This window comes from Bos mutus, chromosome 21 (genome assembly GCF_027580195.1).
Source record: "Bos mutus isolate GX-2022 chromosome 21, NWIPB_WYAK_1.1, whole genome shotgun sequence".
Taxonomy (NCBI): Eukaryota; Metazoa; Chordata; class Mammalia; order Artiodactyla; family Bovidae; genus Bos; species Bos mutus.
This window is the reverse complement of record NC_091637.1, coordinates 32,657,276-32,674,544: the sequence shown is the minus strand read 5'-3', so window position 1 is coordinate 32,674,544 and position 17,269 is coordinate 32,657,276. Positions and strand designations below refer to the sequence as shown.

Sequence of the window (17,269 nt, the reverse complement as noted above, 5' to 3'; positions counted from 1 at the left end):
TCAGGAGGGAAACGAGCCCTCACCTTGACTCAGAGGGTCAAGGGTCCAGCATGTCTCTCAGGAAAACGCCCCTGGCCCAGACAGACACTCACCAGGACCAGTGCAATAAACAGGAGACCCAGGATGATGAGTGCCAGAGCATAGCAGGGGATGGAGGCGTCAGGCTGACCTGAGGATGCAGAACAAAGCAGGGAGATGGCTGGGGCTGGTCACCATTCTTCGAGACCACAGACCCCTGAGAAGGCACAGCCAGGCCTGCAGAGAAGTCCCAAGTGAGGGGTCCTTGCCCAGAAATGCTACAAGAACAGAGCTCTGAAGGTGGGGCCACCTTGGAGGGCTCCCAGGAAGAGAAGGCTGGGCTTGGACCCTACAGATCTGCAGCAGGAAGAAGGGAGGGGAGGAGGGGCAGCAGGCTGCAGAGTCAGGGCAACCAGGGGCAGCGAGGCAACAGGCCTGAGGCAGGAGGCAGATGGATAGAAGATAGAGAGGGAGGCACTGACCGAGGCCTGGGATGACCATCTTCACAGAGAGGCCCTCCGTTTCCCGCAGGGCTCGCAGACCCCGGAGCACGCAGCCCTGCACGATGGCTCGGGCCGGCGCAGGCCTGAAGAAGGTGGTGGCCACCCTGGCGGTCAATGGGTCAGGCCTGGCCAGAGGATCACCACCTGTGTCAGGAGGCTAGAGAACCTGGGGGCCTCACTCAGGAAGGCCGTTTCTCTGAGCCCCTGACCCCACCCACAGAGGCCAGCCCTGGGCCCCAGGTCACCCAGAGCCACCAAGGACTTACTGGAACTTCTCCACCACCACTTGGCTGAAGGACCGCAGAGACTTGAGGATGGTGGTCAGCTGGGGAGCAGAGAAGGTGAAGAGGGTCATGGCCTTACTGCAGCCTTGTTGGGGCCCCTCCCTGAGGCCTCCAGCCTCCTGCTCTTCCCTCCCCCTCCCCACTTCACCCATCTCGTCAGTTGCCCCCGAAGTTTCCGGGAGTCAGGGCTGGTTTTGTCCTTCAGGGCCTCGGTGAAGGGTTGGTCCAGGATCTGCAGCCACACTTCACAAAGCACCAGCTCTGCTTTCTCCCCTAGATGGGCGAGGAGGTGGGCATCAGCCCGCACCCCTCTCCTGGGAGCCCTGGGCTGCACACCCCACCTCTACACTCTCAGCCAGCAATCAGCCAAATCCAGTCTGAGGCTCAGTTCAGCCCTGCTGCCTTAGCCCATGAGCTAAAAATACTTTTACATTTTTCAGATAGTTGAAAAACATCGAAAGGATGGTATCCTGTGGCACAATTACATGACATTCAAGTCTCCGTATCTGTCTAGTCGTACTGGCGCACAGCCATGCCCATCTGTCTATGTGATGTCTGTGGCTGCCTTCTCCCTATAAGGGAGCAGTCGAGTAGTTATGACAGACACGATGGCCCACAGAGCCTCTCTCTCCAGCTCCCCATCTAAGGTCCCACATCTGATTCTCTGTGGCCCCAGGACAAGAGTATGTGTGACTGAGATGAAATTCTGTCCATTCTCCAAAGGAGGAACACTGAGACCCGAGAGATTAAGAGGCTGCCGGCCAAGGACACCCAGGGATCCCAGCCTTGACTCACTGTTGGCCCTGACTCACCATTGGCCATGATGCTGGGTTTCTGGACAGCAGGATCCATTATTTTCTGGGCCAGGAAATTGGCCAAGCCAGGGAGGTGGGTACCTATGGGGGTCTGAAACTTGTATTCGATGTAAACGCCCACCCACTGGTCCGCGTTACTAGGGCAAGTACAAGGAGGGAGTGCAAGGGTTACAGGCTTGGCCAGCACGTGTTTCTAGAAGCAGGCATCCAGCCTCCCACCCCAGCACATCCTCAGGCTTAGGGCTCCCTGCCTCCTAAGGCAGAGCTTTACAGGGCCAGTTGGGGCTACCCAGGACAAAGCCCTCCCCTGGTGGCCCCTGAGCCCACAGCTCCCATGGCCTGGCTCACAGCCCCCTCTGCCCCAGGGCGGCCCCCAGGAGAGGAGGAAGGCAGGCTGGGCTGCAGGGGGAGAGCCCCACCCACCTGAAGAGGAGCAGGGGGCCCTCCTGGGGATGCGCTGAATAGAATTCTGCCACCACAGCTGTGACCTGTGGGGAGTCCTGGAAGTCAGAGTGGGCCTGGAGCTCTCTCCTGAGACTCAGCATGGGGTGGGGAGGGGCAGGACTGGGGTGAGGCGACTGAGCAGCTCCTTAAACCTTGCGTTCTGGGTGCCTCCCTCACTCACACTAGTGCTGGCCCTGGGTAGGGGTGTCTGGTTACAGAGCCTGACCATAACCCCCTGAGATGACCTGTTGCCTGCCCCAGACAACCTCCCCAATGCCAGGCAGAATGTCATCCCTCAAACTGGGGCCCAATGGGTAGGGCTGTGTGCCCTTCATGCCTGCCTCCTCCCATAGGGCCATGGCTGGGGCTGCCCCACCCCTCACCCCCAAGCCACAGAGGCCTGCAGTCAAGGAAGGCAAAGTGAGTCCCAGGCCTTGGAGGGCAGGCCAGAGGCCACCTCACCTGTGGGAGGATCTTCTTTTCCAGTAGGACAAAGGGGGCAGAGCCGGGCAGGAGGAGCAGGGGATGGAAGGGCTCCATGGCTGTGAGATGGATGCTGAGGGTCTCCAGGGCCAGGTCAGTCAGGTTGGACCCTGAGAGCCATGGCTAGGAGTTCAGGAGGCCCTGGGAGCCTCCTGACCCACCACCCCCTGCCTCATGGTTGGGAAAGGGGGTACACCTAAGGAGCACCCCCATCTGTCCATGGGCACCAAGGAGGGGGTGGGGGAAGAGGGGTGGGCAGAGACTCACCATCTGAGGCGAGGCTGCTCTCATCCAAGGACAGGTTCCCCAGCATCTGCCCTGCGGCCTTCACTGAGTGGTACAGGGTCCAGAGGACTTCACGGGCAGAGGGGCCCGGGATGTGGCCCCCAAACACAAGGGAGGCATTCACAGCTGCGGAGTTGGGCCTGTGGACAGAGTCCTCCTTACCAGGGGTCCAGGCGGGACAGGGAGACCCCTGGGGGACGGATGAAGACCCGGCTGGTGCACAGGACCAGGGTCCTGAGGAAGGAGGGAGCTGTGGACCAGGTTGCTGTGTGACATCACCCCTCTGGGCCTCAGCTGAGCTCCTGGCTAAAGTAGGGATAATGATTCCTTTCAGCAGGGCTGCGTGGGGACTAATGGTGCAGCCAGGAGAGCACACAGCAGGTGCTTGGGAAAGCCAGTCCCCTTGAACAGCCCAACAAACTGGCTCTGATGGGAACACTGGGAATCCCGCCCAGGGAAAGAGCCGCTGTGAGCAAGCAGGAAGTCAGCCTGAGTCAGGCTGAGAAAAACATCTTCAGTGGTATCACAAGGAGCAGGGGGTCGGGAGAGAGGGAGGTGACAGGCCTGAGGAATCTCTGTAAGCCTGTGGGAGGTGGGCCATGTGGCCACATCCCAAGGAAGCAGCCTGGCCTGAGCACGGGGTTGAAGGAGTTTGTGGGGAAAGATCTGAAAACAAGCAGCCTCAGGACCCAGACTTCCTTCATCCTTCCCCAGAGTACCCGTTTTGTGCTGTGCCCTCCTGGGTTTGGGAAGACAAAGCCTCTGTTCAGACCCAGGGCAGGGAATCCAGAGACTGATTTCAGTTCACAGGGGAAACTTTCTAACCAACTTGGGTCAAGGAAAGATAGTGGTGGTGAACTTCCCGTCACTAAGTATAACCAAGCTTCCATCCAGGTCCACACTGAGCTCGCAACTCATATGGGGCTTGATGATTTGGACTTTCTCAACCTTTTCTATAAGATTTCAGGACTGGCATCTGCTGACCAAATCTGGCTTTAGGACTCCCACAGCATCCTCAGAGGCTCAGAACCAGAGAGCCCCACCCCCACCCCAGAGAATTTGCACCTGCTTACATGTCATTTAATTTCCCATGTGGTGCTAGTGGTAAAGAACCCACCTGCCAATGCAGGTAGATGTAAGAGACGTGGGTTCAGTCTCTGGGTTGCGAAGATCCCCTGGAGGAGGGCATGGCAACCCACTCCAGTATTGTTGCCTGGAGAGTCCCATGGACAGAGGAGCCTGGTGAGTTACAGTCCACGGGGTTCCACAGAGCCAGACATGACGGAAGTGACTTAGCACACAGGCATGTCATTTAAGGGCTCTTGGCCCAGGGAAGTCCTCTGCCTTATCTACCAGATTCAGGCAAAACCTGGCACCCCTGCCACAATCCTGCAGCTGGAATTGGAGCTCAGAGCAGGCAGGAGGTCCCCTAAGTTTACACAGCCAGAGGTGCAGCCAGATGTGGGCCTCCTGCCTGCCCACTGAGGGCTTTTCTGGCCCTCAAGGCGCTGTGGTGGGGCAGGGCAGGGCAGGGCAGCCTGGCCGGGTACACATGTGGCCTGAGAAGGTGCAGACCGCCTGGCAGACGGGTGGCGGACCCTGAGAGACTCACTCACTCACCTGAATTGCAGGACGCCGATGCCTTCAAAGCTGGAGAAGGCCTCATGATACAGGGACTGGAGCTAGGGGCAGACAGAGCCAGGTGAGGGCCCTCACAGCGCCCCCTTCTCCACAGCGCCAGCTCCCCCTCATTATCTCTGGTCCGGGCCCTGCAGTGGCCTCACTGTCCACCTGGATAGCCCGGGGCCACCCAAGACTTCCCCGCATGGCTACCAGAGACCACTTGCCCACCACCCTTTACTGAGAACTGCAGGGTACCCTCAGCTATCCAGCAAACACACAGCCTTCCCAGGCCTTTCCTTCACTGCAGTTTTACTGAAAATGGCTCTCCAATCCGATTAGCCTGTATGCCCGCAGCCACCACCCTGCAGGCGGCAGCCCCTCCTAATTCCCCCCCGCCCAGCCCGGGCCTCAAGTCTTCTCCAGACAGCCTCTCACCTGTGACCCTGGACCTCAGCCTCTACCCACCTTTCCACCCCAAGGTCCTCACACATCCGTTTCCTCTGTCTAGGAAACGTTTGCTCATTTCATCTGGCTTAGCCTTCTGTCCATCCCAGTTAAAATTCTCCTTCCTCAGAAAGGTGTTCTCTGGGCACCCCCCTGACCCCAGCTATCTAATCCAGTCTTCTGCTTATCCTGTTAGAGTTCCCCACACTCCGTCTCTGCAAGAGTCTCTGCCTGGCTCCGCTTCCTGCTGGAGCCTCTCACAGGACAGGGTCAGCTTTCTACCTCTTGGGCTCCCACTGTGCACCCCACATGTTCCTCCCCACACTGACGAGAAGCCCAGGGCGGGTTTCACTCACTCCATACTTCCAGAGCCCCCATGGGCACCCCACCCTGGGCCCAGCTGCCCGCATGGAGCTGTGGTTCACAGGGAGAGGCAAGCTGGGATGGGACAGTGTGGGGAAGGGAGCCAACAGAGGGAGAGATGCCAGCTCCGTGGGGCCAGGGTCTGAGTTGTGGGGGGAGGCCCCTCCAAGGGCCAGGGTAGTGGAGGAATAGCAGGAGCCAAAACAGAATAGAGACAGGCCTGTGTGCTCAGAGGCAAGCGAGGTTGGGTGGGCTGGGGTCAGCACTCCTGAGATGAAGGAAGAAGCCCACACCTGATGTCGGATGTTGTCACGCAGCAGCTGGTACTCTGGAGAGGAAGGGTTCCCAAGTGCCACCACTAAGGCTTCATTGGTGATCCTAAAGGTCACAAAGTGAGTCACACGGCTGGGTCGTGGGGAGGAGGATCTCGAGTCCTGCAATGAGACAGTCTGGCGGGGATGAGACAGGGAAGGCGACTGGGGGGAGGCCACAGCTCCTGGGACTCTGGGACAGCCAGCAGGAAGGCCAAGGGCACATCTGAGGGAAAGGGTGGCCAAGGAGGCTGGGCTAGCAGGGACCAATGGCCTAGGCTGGACTGTCCACTGAAGAGCAGCCATCCCTGTAACCGCCGGAGGTGGCTGGGCAGGTGGAAAGCTGGAAACATTGACGAGACGGCCTGCGGTTGTGTGGGGGAGCACAGATGCAGAAGCGTCCTGGGAGGTTCTGGCTCTGGCGGTGAAGGGGGAACCTGGGCCCATGATGGGGGACAGTGATGCCAATGTGGGTGACGGGGATGTAAGTGGGTATGATGGTGGCGGTAATGCTGATGACAACTGTGAAGAGGGTACTGTTGAGAGCAACGGCGACACTGAAGGACCCAGGCCCAGACTGGACTCCAGACCATTTCTAGGGGAGCCCGAGACCACCATGAGGGCTGCAGAAGCCGTGTCCAGCACTGACCGCACTGTTGCTACAGGAGGAAGCAGCTCTGTTGCAGCCAACATGTGACTGATCGATGCAAACGCAAGTGGGCCCTGGGGTGCTGAGGACACGGCCTTCTCTGGGGCCCTTGGAGCCAACGTCAGAAGTGGGGCGTTCCCTGGCCTGAAGTTGCTGGGCCCTGATGCAGATGGTGTCCAGACCTTGGGGTTGAAGAGGTGCCTGCTCACAGGCTGGGACTGCGGTTGGGGAGAAGCCTGCAGTGGTGATGTGGCAGCCCTCTCTGGAGACCCAGGGACCAAGATCTCCTCTCCATCTCCAGGTGCAGCCACGTGGGACACTGGCTGGGACTTGGGGGCGCCGTGGGCTGCAGGCTCAGCTACTGCGGATAGAGCTGCTCTGTGTGTGGCGCCTCCTGGGGTGCCAGAGGGTCCCAAAGGGGCAGTCTGGTTCGGGAGGAGCTGCGAGTCCAGGAGGAAGCCTAGGAGACCTTGCTGGTCCCCGGGGGCCTCTGGGAAAAGGCCTCTTGCCCTCCTGCTAGGAGCCTCCCCTGACCTCTCGACTGAGGGAGAGACCCCTGCAGGGACTGGCACCAAGTGGTTTAATGATGAGAGGAGTATCTTCTTGCTGCCACCTTGCAAAGCAGATGTGCCAGAGGTCCAGGGAGATGGGCCCAGGTCTTCGTGAGCAGGAGGAAGGGGCAGGGCAGGAGCCGAGACCACCAGGACAGCTGCAAACCAGGAGAGCCCTTTTCTATCAGCCGCTTGGTGGGCTGGGAACTGGCCCACAGTCTCAGGTGCCTGCTCTCCCTGCCACCTCCCTGCTTCAGGGGACCCGAGGAGACCCAAACCCTGGCCCTGGCTCTGCCCCGAACCACTGGTCTACCTCCAGAGACTTCTCCCCTCTCTGATCCAAGCCCACCAGAGACAAGGCAACCCTGCCCTGCCACCAGAAAGGGGGACTGTGAGGGTAAGAGGGTATACCTCAAGGGTCCCACTCTTTTCTTCCACCCTGTAGCAGGACCCTGTCCCAAGGAAAGTCCTTTCTGGTGAGACCCAGGCTACTGGAGGGGGCTGACAAGTGCTGTTCAGCGTCCAGCAAGGGAACGAGGCAATCACCTCGTCACATTTCCAGAACCCAGGATGCTTGAGGGCTGAAAGGGGTGAGGGATGGGGAGGGCCCCATCTCTGAAAGCCATAATGCTGGGGCGCACTGAGCCCCATGGGGCCAGCCCAACGCCACGTTTCCCCAGTGAGTGACACTGAGTGCCCTTGGGGAGACCCAAGCCTGGGGGACTGAGGAGGGGATCCTTTGAGCTGACAAAGCCAGGCTGACATGAAGATAAGGAAGGTTAGCCCTGATGTGGGAGCCATGGGAGTCCCCGAAGTGAGCTGGCGGGGTCTGGGATGGGCCCCCCTGGGCCACACCCCCACTTACCAGCCAGGAGAATCCCAGCAGATGGAAGCCACTGCCCAGCCATGCTGAAGGCTCCTGCTCAGGCTGCCAAGCCCAGAACCAGATGGGAGGAGGCAGGTGGAAGATTCCCTCCAGATGTCCCTTCAGGAAAGAAGTGCGGCCCAGCCGTGAGCTCTGGTCAGCCGACGCCTCCAGCTATGCCCTGAGCTGCGTCTGCCTGGCCTCCTTCCACAGTCCTGCTCTGCAGCTCAGGCGCAAGTCTCTGTGTCCTCCAGCAAAGCCCTTCTCCCCTTGGGCGGCAGGCTCTGTTGAATGGGGACTTTGTGTGCCAGCCCCACAGCCTGAGAGGTTATAGGCTTGACAATCTATTGAAGAAGAGTGAAAAGTTCTGTCCGGTCTAGGGGTGGGGTGGTCTTCATGGAGGTGGTGAGGGTCTCAGTGATGGAGATGATCTGGGTAGGGGTAGGAGGGGTATTAGTGGTGCTGATGGTGGGGTGGGGGTGGCTGTGGCGACAGTGGCAGTCATGGCAGACTCGTGATGGTGGTGGAGGTAGTAATTGTGGTGGGAGCCCTGCAAGTGTCCATGTGGGATGGGACCTGGTGGAGGGCAGTGATGCCCGTTCCCTGCCCTAGCTCCCACCCCATCAGGCTAGGAGGGGAGTCTGGAGGAGAGCAGATCAGAGAATAGTCCCCATCATGCCCCCTACACTGGGCCCACGTGGAATCCTGGCCAGAGGCCTGGACTGGGGATGTTGAATGTGGAGGTGGGTGGGCTTTAGGTCAAGGGTTCTCCCCAGGTTCCCCTGCAGACCCGGCATTCTAGGCAGACCCAGAGCCTCCTATTGGTCCTTGCTGTGGTCAGTCCTGCTTTCCTCTCACCGCCTCCTTCCTCCCCTCGCCCCCGAAGACACAGGAGGAGAAGGAAGAGGGTGGCCCTAAGAAGCTTTGAGCTACTGAGGGCAGGAAGGGCAGGGGTCTGCTGCCTTCATGGGAGCCAGTTAGGCCTGGGGCCCAGACCATGCTCCACAACTCTCCCTACACCTGGCAGCCGTAGGAGGTTCTCAGCTCTTTCAAAGCCTCTCCTACCAGGCTCCTGGCTTGTATGTGACCTCCAGGAGGGTCCAAGACCTGTCCCAGGTCACTCAGGACAGGCAGGCCGCAGAAACCCCTTAAGGGAAGAGAATCCCTAGAACCCTTCAGAACAGGAAATCAGACCAGAAACTCCCGCCCTCCTTGCCTGCCTCTAGCCACCACCCAGCAACTCCTTCCTGAATGCACCCCTTCCCCTTTCTAAGGGAAAAATTCCCCCATGACCCAACATCACCCTAACACATATATCATCCCAGGATCAGGCAAACGCCCCAGCCCAGCCCTTTTCCTGCCGTTCAACCACAGCTCAACTGCTTTGTAAACCCAAGCTATTCTGTCCACATACCCAGAGACAGCCATCTGCACCCAGCCCCTTCTGCGTGAAGACGTTAAGGGTCCAGACCCCCCAGGCTCTGGGGTGGATGTCCTCCTAAGGGCAGGCTTTGTTCTTTGACGACAACTGCCTCCAGGCCTAGTTTCATTGCCCCCTTTCTCCCCCCTGCCCTTCCACAGGTCTAAATTCTGGCCCATGACCCCATCACCCACTCCGGCACCCCCATTCCATCTCCCTTGCCTGTGCACCCAGGATGCCCAGGTCTTACCTGGTGATGCCAGGAAGCCTCTGTCTCGGGAGATGTCAGTGTTCCACAAAGGAGATGGTGAGCGCAGCAATCCCAAACTCCACCTAGATGGGCAGGGCCGCCCCTTTCCCAGGCACCCTCAGGACCAGGAAGGTTTGGTTTCTGATGGCTCTGGTCCAAGAGTAAAGGCCACTCACACCCCAGGCCAGGCTGGACTAGACTCTTTCAGCACTGAGACTGGCTTAACAGTGAGGTCAAAACGTGAGCTCCCAGGGACAGAAACGTGCCTGAGGACCACTCCACATCACTGGGCAAGGCTATGGGCTTAGGCTCCAGAGGTGGGAGATGAGGACATGCTCTCTCTCCCCATCAAGCCCCTGCTGATCGAGACCAATCTCAGAGAAAGTTCAATCAAGAACTAGGGACTGGGGCTCAGGGCTATGTCTAGGATCAGGGTTTAGGATATGCATGGGAATGAGGCTCAATCTGTGTCCGCATCGGTGCTGGGACTTGCACTTGAGCTGAGCTAGACCTGGGCTGTCTCCACTCTTCCCCTGCACTTCAATAGGAAGGCCATCCCAACACCTGAAATAACCTGTCTTCATCCTTGAAATAAAATGAGCGGGAATCTTAACCCTAGATCAAGGATTTCAATAAAAACTTTTAGAAGATTCACAACCTCTGGGGCAGGATCCGGAGCCAAGTGTTGGGTAATATTCCTCTTCTCATGGGCCAGCTCAGGCCCCTCCATCAGGACCTCCCCTCCTCCCAGCTCCACAGCCCTGAGAGGACCACAGTCTAGCCCAGTTATATAGTCTGCTGTTCCGTGTAAGAGCTCTGCTCCCTCTCCATGCCCTGCTCCCTAACACAGCTGAGTACAGAGGGGAGCCCTCTCTCTCTGTGATCACTGGGGCAGTGGCTTCCTGGGGCAGGAGGAGGGCTACACTGGCGGTCATCCCATGACCCTAGTCCAGCACCAAAAGAGAGGGTGTATGGAGACCCAAAGAGTCCTGGAGATCTATCTATAAAGCAGTGAGTGAGAGGGGGATCCCAAGAGGAGAAACAGGACAGGTCCTCCCAGGACTGACCGGGCAGACATTCGCCTAGACACACCGGGAGTGGGGCCGGTGGGTGCTCAGCTTTGCCTCTGTGCCTTCCGGAGGTAAGGCCTCTCTGGCTTCAAAGGTGGGTATGAAGCTGGTCCTCCCTTCCTGGCTGTCTCTTCCGGGCTCCCAATCCTCTAGTAGAGGAGTGGGGGTGGGGTGGGGTGGGGACCAGCTTATATGACTCATGTGCCCCTTGGCAGGTGCCTGCCCATCCAGACCTTAATCCCCGGTTACTTTGCTCCTTAGAGAAGGGCTGCTTTCATGGTTGAGGGCTCTGGCCACTTGACCAGGACAGAACAGGAGGCTCACGGGAGGAACAGGGAGAAGAGTAGGGGAAGGCAGGGCCCTCTGCATCCTCTGCTGAATTCTCAATTCTCCATGAGCCTCTGGCTCTCCTGCCTGGCTGACGTTCATCCTGGCCCACTCCCCAGACCAGCGGCAGCCCATGCTCCTCTCCACTCCCACCCCTGCCCATGGCTGCTGAGGTGGCCACGTGCTAGCTCTGGGAAGGGACAGGAGAAACGGTGTGAGAGAAGTGGCACCTTCCACTCCATTGTGCTTCCAGGGACGGTGTTCTAGGCCGAGAGAACAGCCTTAGCAAAGCTCTACGGCTAACTCAGTTCATGCACAGGAGGAAGGGCAGACCCCTCCCCGCCGTCCAGACACTTTCCAGAGCCCCCACCTCCCCAGCTCCCTCTGGGGCCCAGCCCAGGCTCCCCCAGGGTCTCAGTTTACAGCTCTGCCCATCATCACATCACTCAGGTACCCAGGGTGTCAACCCACCCATTCCAAGCATGTTGACAGGGTCAGAATCACTCTGTGAGGCCGTCAGGAGCAAGTGACAAGCAGAAATCCCAGCTGAATCAGGTCAACTGACTGCCTTCCTGCCTCTGGCCTGCCTCTCCCCGGTCTTTGCCTCACCCGCTACCTGTCCTTCAGCCCCGGGTAATGACAGTGCCCAAGTAGGAAACCTGGCCCCAGACCTGCCCTTTATCTCCAAAGGTACATCCTCTAAGGAGGGTCAGGGGTCTGATACCTAATGCCATTTTTCCTGGGTTTTTCTACCCAGATTGGCCTCTCTCCTGCTGGAACCTCTGGCTGGATTCCCCCGCTTACCAAGTCAGGCTGTGTGTGGTGTTGAAAGTTGAATGAAAGGAAAATCATGGCTCTCATGCAGATGGAAAAATGAACACGTTAGAGATTGTGTTTAACTCAGTATTAATGAGGGAACCAGGCAGGCATTATGACCAGTTCAGGGGAGAATTCAAAGAAGCCTTAATTTATGTGGAATAAAGAAATGTTTAAATAGGTCTATAAATACTTGTAAAACTTTTTATTTGCTTGATTATAAACAATTATTTTGCATTGCTATCAGTCATCCTCAACATAAGATTGTAAAAAAAGATTGTAAAAAAATTATATATATATATATAGTTTCAGAAGAATGGTTTTAATCAAAGCAACGCATAGTTTTCCACTGGAAACATCTAGTAATTTTTTTTATTCAAAATTTCCTTACAGTGGTCAGATTCTCTGAACTGTGCAGCAACGGAAATGGGGCTTAGTAAGTACTGGAGATATCAGGGAAGGCTTCCTGGAGGAGAGGGACTGGACAGGATAGGAAAGGGAGGGCACTAGCAGAGACCACTAGTTGTCCCCGAATACTTCTCCTATTTTTCATTACTAATACTATCTCTTCTTCTTGTTCTTCTTTTTTCATACTGCATGGGATGTGGGGTCTTAGCTCCCCAACCAGGGATTGAACCTGCACCCCCTCATTGGAAGCACAGAGTCCTAACCACTGGACTGCCAGGGAAATTCCCAACTATCCCTTATTCTTAGCTGGGATGCAGTGGTCCGGAATAAAGACTACATATCCCAGCCTCACTTGTAGTAGGTGTGACCATGTGATCTGGTTCCGGCCAATAGGATAAGAGCACCATGATTTCAGTTCAGTCGCTCAGTCCAACTCTTTGCAACCCCATGGACTGCAGAGCACCATGAGGGATGTCCTTGACAGGAAACAGTGTTACTCTTCGTCATTCTCCTTCTTGCTGACTGAAATGTGAAACTCAAGCTCTTGAACCATGAAGTAGAGACTGTAAATGTCAAATGGTGAGGCAAACAGGAAGGTCCTAGACATCCTTGTGAAGTCACCTGACCAGTTGTGGACTATCTACCTCCAAAAATGTGTTTGGTATGAGAGGGAAATAGATGTCTATGTTATTCAAGCCACTGTTATTTGGGGCTTTCTATTTTTCACTGCCCTAGCCCTGACTTTACACCTGTGTTGGGTAGAAACTATGCCTGGCCTTCCTTCTCTGACTTGGCAGCACCCAACTCAGCTGACATGAACAGAGCTCACTCAGTGGGAGCAGTGGGCAGTCTTTGGGGGCACACATCCCTTCCAGGCAACCCACACTTTTAGGTGCTCTTAGCCCTTTATGATTTTGCTTTCTTCATACTTCGCCATGTCTCCCCAACAAGCACCCTCCACTTGGGCTAAGTGGGAACACTCATTCTTTCCAGGTACATTTCCAACTCCATGCTTTTGCTCCTGACTCAAGGGGTAGGTACTATGAACCGCCCATTGAAGTGAAGTGAAAGTTGCTCAGTCGTGTCCGACTGTTTGTGATCCCATGGACTATAGAGTCCATGGCATTCTCTAGGCCAGAATATTGGAGTGGGTAGCCTTTCTCTTCTCCAGGTGATCTTCCAAACCCAGGGATTGAACCCAGGTCTCCCCCATTGCAGGCGGATTCTTTACTGGCCGAACCACAAGGGAATCCCATTAACCAAGGAAAAAATTGGAAAACCAGCACAATGTCTACCTTTAATAAAAACACTGGCTGCAGAGAAATAGAAATCTGCATGAAGGCATCAGAGAGTCAACTCAACAGTGAAGAATTCCTAGACCAAGATACAAGTAGGAGATGAAAAAGGTTCAGCATTTGGAGCTGCATTTCCCATGGGGGTGTTTGTCGATTCTAAAAAGGTGGCTGAGAAGCTGATCAGTACTTTGAAGAGCTTCTAGGTTACTATAGAGACAAAGGTTGAAGTCCAGGACCTGCCAAAGTTTGGGGTAGGGTGTGCGTATGTTCTTATAAACCTACAGACCATTGGTTTGGAACTCTGGATGGCTATAGACGGCTGTATCTTGGGAGTAAGGGTGATCTGGAAGTAAGCCAAATCTCACATAAACTGCAGCCCAGTTTTCAGTCTCAATTCATAAAATTGGATTACAATTATCTTGAATTGCTCTTGAATTCAGGCCCTGGGATAGGAAAACGAAATTGTCTCCGGTGGAAGATAACATTATCTTAATCCTCAAAACATTTTACAAGCTACTGTTTTTAAAATGTTTGGCACACAGCTAAAGCAATGAGGCCCAGAAGGAGACAAGAAAACACAAACCAAGAATTAATGAAAGCAGCAGACAATAGAAAGCCCCTCAGAGGATGGCTGCAAAACTCTCAACTTCAAGCCTGACTGGGGCAAGGGCTATTCGTGAAAACTAGAGGCTCTTGAGTTCTCAAATGAATTTGAAGAAGCCAAGCAAACCTCTGAGGCAGGTTTAAAACATAAGGCAAACATTCCTCAGCTCAAAGAAGGTTTACAGACCATGGAGGCTTGGTTGGCAGAGAAGAAATGCATGAACCCTTTCAATACACTCATTCTGTCCTGGGAGCTGGAGAGTGATCCCAGGACAAGGACACAGCTCACTAACCCTACCTACCAGGAACTAACAGAGCAACTATGAAACAAGCCATTGAACCTAGACACAAAACTTCAAAATCCCTGATCATGACTACTCTACTCTCAGCGTCCTCCTCAGAGTCAGTGTGGGCAGGATGCCTGAGGAGGAGGACGTTGTGACACCTGCACCACCACCTCCTCCCCAAAAGCAGACCAAGCCGGAGCCAAAGGAAGAGGATTTTTCCAGAGAAGAAGCAGGCACTGAAAGACAAAGAACCAGGGGATGATAACGAGAAAGGTTTTGACACAGCCTTGAAGCTCCATGACAGAGCCATGGGCCTGGACTCCACCAACATGGTTTATGTGACCAATCAAGCAGTCATGTTCTTTGCAAAGGGTGACTACGGTGAATGCCAGGAGCTTTGTGAGAAGACCACTGAAGTGGGCCAGAAGGACTATCAACAGATGGCCAGAGCTTATGCTCGAATTGGCAACTCTTATTTCAAAGAAGAAAAGTACAAGGACGCCGTCCATTTTTATAAGTCTCCAGCAGAGCACTGAATCCCAGGTGTGCTCCAAACATGTCAACCGAGCACTGAACTGAGCTCCCTCTGCTATCCAGCAGCTTCCCACTAGCTAGTTTACATATGGTAGGGGTATACATGTCAATACTACTCAGCTCGGTGCTCTGTGATAATCTAGACGGGTGGAATGGGGAGTGGGGTGGGAGGGAGGCTTGGGGGGGAGGGGATACATGTAAACACATGGGTGATTCACAATGTTGTACAGCAGAAACTAACACAGCATTGTAAAGCAATTATACTCCAATTAAAAAAGAGTGCCAACAGAAAGAGAAAATCCTGAAGGAGCAAGAGCCTCCATACGCTCTGAGTTGGCTTCAGAGGAGAAGAACAAAGGCAATGAATGTTTTCAGGACAGGGACTCTCCCCACCCCAGGAAGCATTTAGACAGAATCCATCAAACAGAACCCAAACAATGCCAGATTGTACAGTGACTGTACAGTGTACAAATTGTACAGTGATCCAGCCCGCTATAGCAAACTCCTGTGGTTTTAGGTGGTACTCAAGAACTGTGAAGACTGTATTCAGCCAGAACCAACCTTCATCAAGGGTTTTCCATGGAAAGTGGTTGCCCTCGAAGTGATGAAAGACTACAGACAGGTCACAAATGTCCAACCAGAAGGCACCAGACCTGGACTCCAATCGTAAAGGAGGTGATATATGGTTACCAATGCTACGTGATGGCCCAGGACAACTGACACGACAGCCTGAAGGTGTGAGGTGAGGGGCCAGGCCGCCTGAAGGTGCAGCAGATAACAAGGGGCCCTGCCTCCTCCTGGGACAGATGCAGAAGTGCCTCTAGGAATGTAAATTGGTGCAGCTACAATTTACAGTGGGAGACACTATGGAGGTTCCTCAAAAAACAAAACAAAAAAGAGTTGCCATATGACCCAGCAAGCCCACTCCTGGCCATATACCCTGACAAAACTATAATTAGAAAAGATACGTGCATAGGAATTCCCTGGTGGTCCAGTGGTTAGGACTCCATGCTTCCACTGCAGGGGCCACAGGTTTGATCTCTGGTCAGGGAACTACAACCTCACATGCCACACAGCATGTCCAAAAAAAAAAAAAAAGGACAGACATACCCCTATGTTCATAAGCAGAACTGTTCCCAATAGCCAAGACATGGAAACAACCTAAATGTCCATCAGCAGATGAATGGATAGAGATGTGGTTTATGTGTGCGCATGCGCGCACGTGTGTGTGTGTGTGTATATTATATATATAATATATATAATGAAATTTTAATCAGTCATCAAAAAATGCCATTTACAGCAACATGGATGGACCTACAGATGATCACGCTAAGCAAAGTCAGTCAGAAAGAGAAAGACAAATACCATATGATATCACTTATGGTAAACCTAGACAACATATTAAAAAGCAGAGATATTACTTTGCCAACAAAGGCCCATATAGTCAAAGCAACGGTTTTTCCAGTAGTCATGTATGGATGTGAAAGTCGAGCCATAAATAGGCTGAGTGCTGAAGAATTGATGCTTTTGAACTGTGGTGTTAGAGAAGACTCTTGAGAGCCCCTTGGACTATAAGGAGATCAAACCAGTCAATCCTAAAGGAAATGAATCTTGAATATTCATTAGAAGGACTGATGCTGAAGCTGAGGCTCCAATACTTTGGCCACCTGATGTGAAAAGCTGACTCATTAGAAAAGACCCTGATGCTGGGAAAGATTGAAGGCAGGAGGAGAGGGGGACAACAGAGGATGAGATGGTTGGATGGCATCACTGACTCAATGGACATGAGTTTGAGCAAGATCTGGGAGATGGGGAAGGACAGGGAAGGCCGGCGTGCTGCATGCAGTCCATGGGGTTGCAAAGAGTTGGACACGACTGAGCAATTGAACAAAAACAATATGTGGAATCTAATATACGATATAAATCAATATATCTGTGAAACAAAAACAGACTCACAGATACAGAGAACAGACTTTTGGTTGCCAAAAGGTAGGTGAGGGAAGGACTGGCGGTGTGGGTTAGCAGAGGCAAACTCTTATATATAAGATGGATAAACAACAAGGTCCTACTGTATCACACAGGGAACTATATTCAATACCCTGCGACAAACCATAATGGAAAAGCACAGGAAAGAATACACACACACACACACACACACACACACACGTGAGACGGCCCTAAGACCTGGGACCCTTTGCTGCCTTGCTACAATGCTTGCACCTGAACAAACATCTCCCAGAGCAACAAGATACAAGGAAACTATAGGGGACTAAAAATACTTATTTTTAGCAAGTTTGCATGCCCTGTTGGGGCAAATTCTCAACAAGACACAAAAAGACCAACTGCCAATTCTGAAGAGCTGGGGGAAAAAGTAGGGGCTCAGGAGCAAAAGCAGGGTACTGTGCATGCGCCCTGCACACACCACCACCTAAAGGGTGGGTAATCCACCTAAGCCACCCTTGGACACACCCCACCCTCACCTCATATAAGGAACCAGCTTGCCCACTCCCCAGCGAGTGAGAAAGCAAGGGAATCTGTTACTTGTTCTCGCTCCTCCCTGCTACAGCAGGGGCCCCAGTAAAGCCTTGCCTGAATTTCTTGTCTGGCCTCTGATCAATTTC

At 54.2% G+C, this 17,269-nt stretch overlaps 1 pseudogene; it reads left to right on the top strand.

Annotated features, from left to right (window-relative positions):
• The first annotated feature begins 6,021 nt into the window (after window positions 1–6,021).
• LOC102283936 (stress-induced-phosphoprotein 1-like) lies at window positions 6,022–15,389 on the top strand (annotated as a pseudogene).
• The last annotated feature ends 1,880 nt before the right edge of the window (window positions 15,390–17,269 follow it).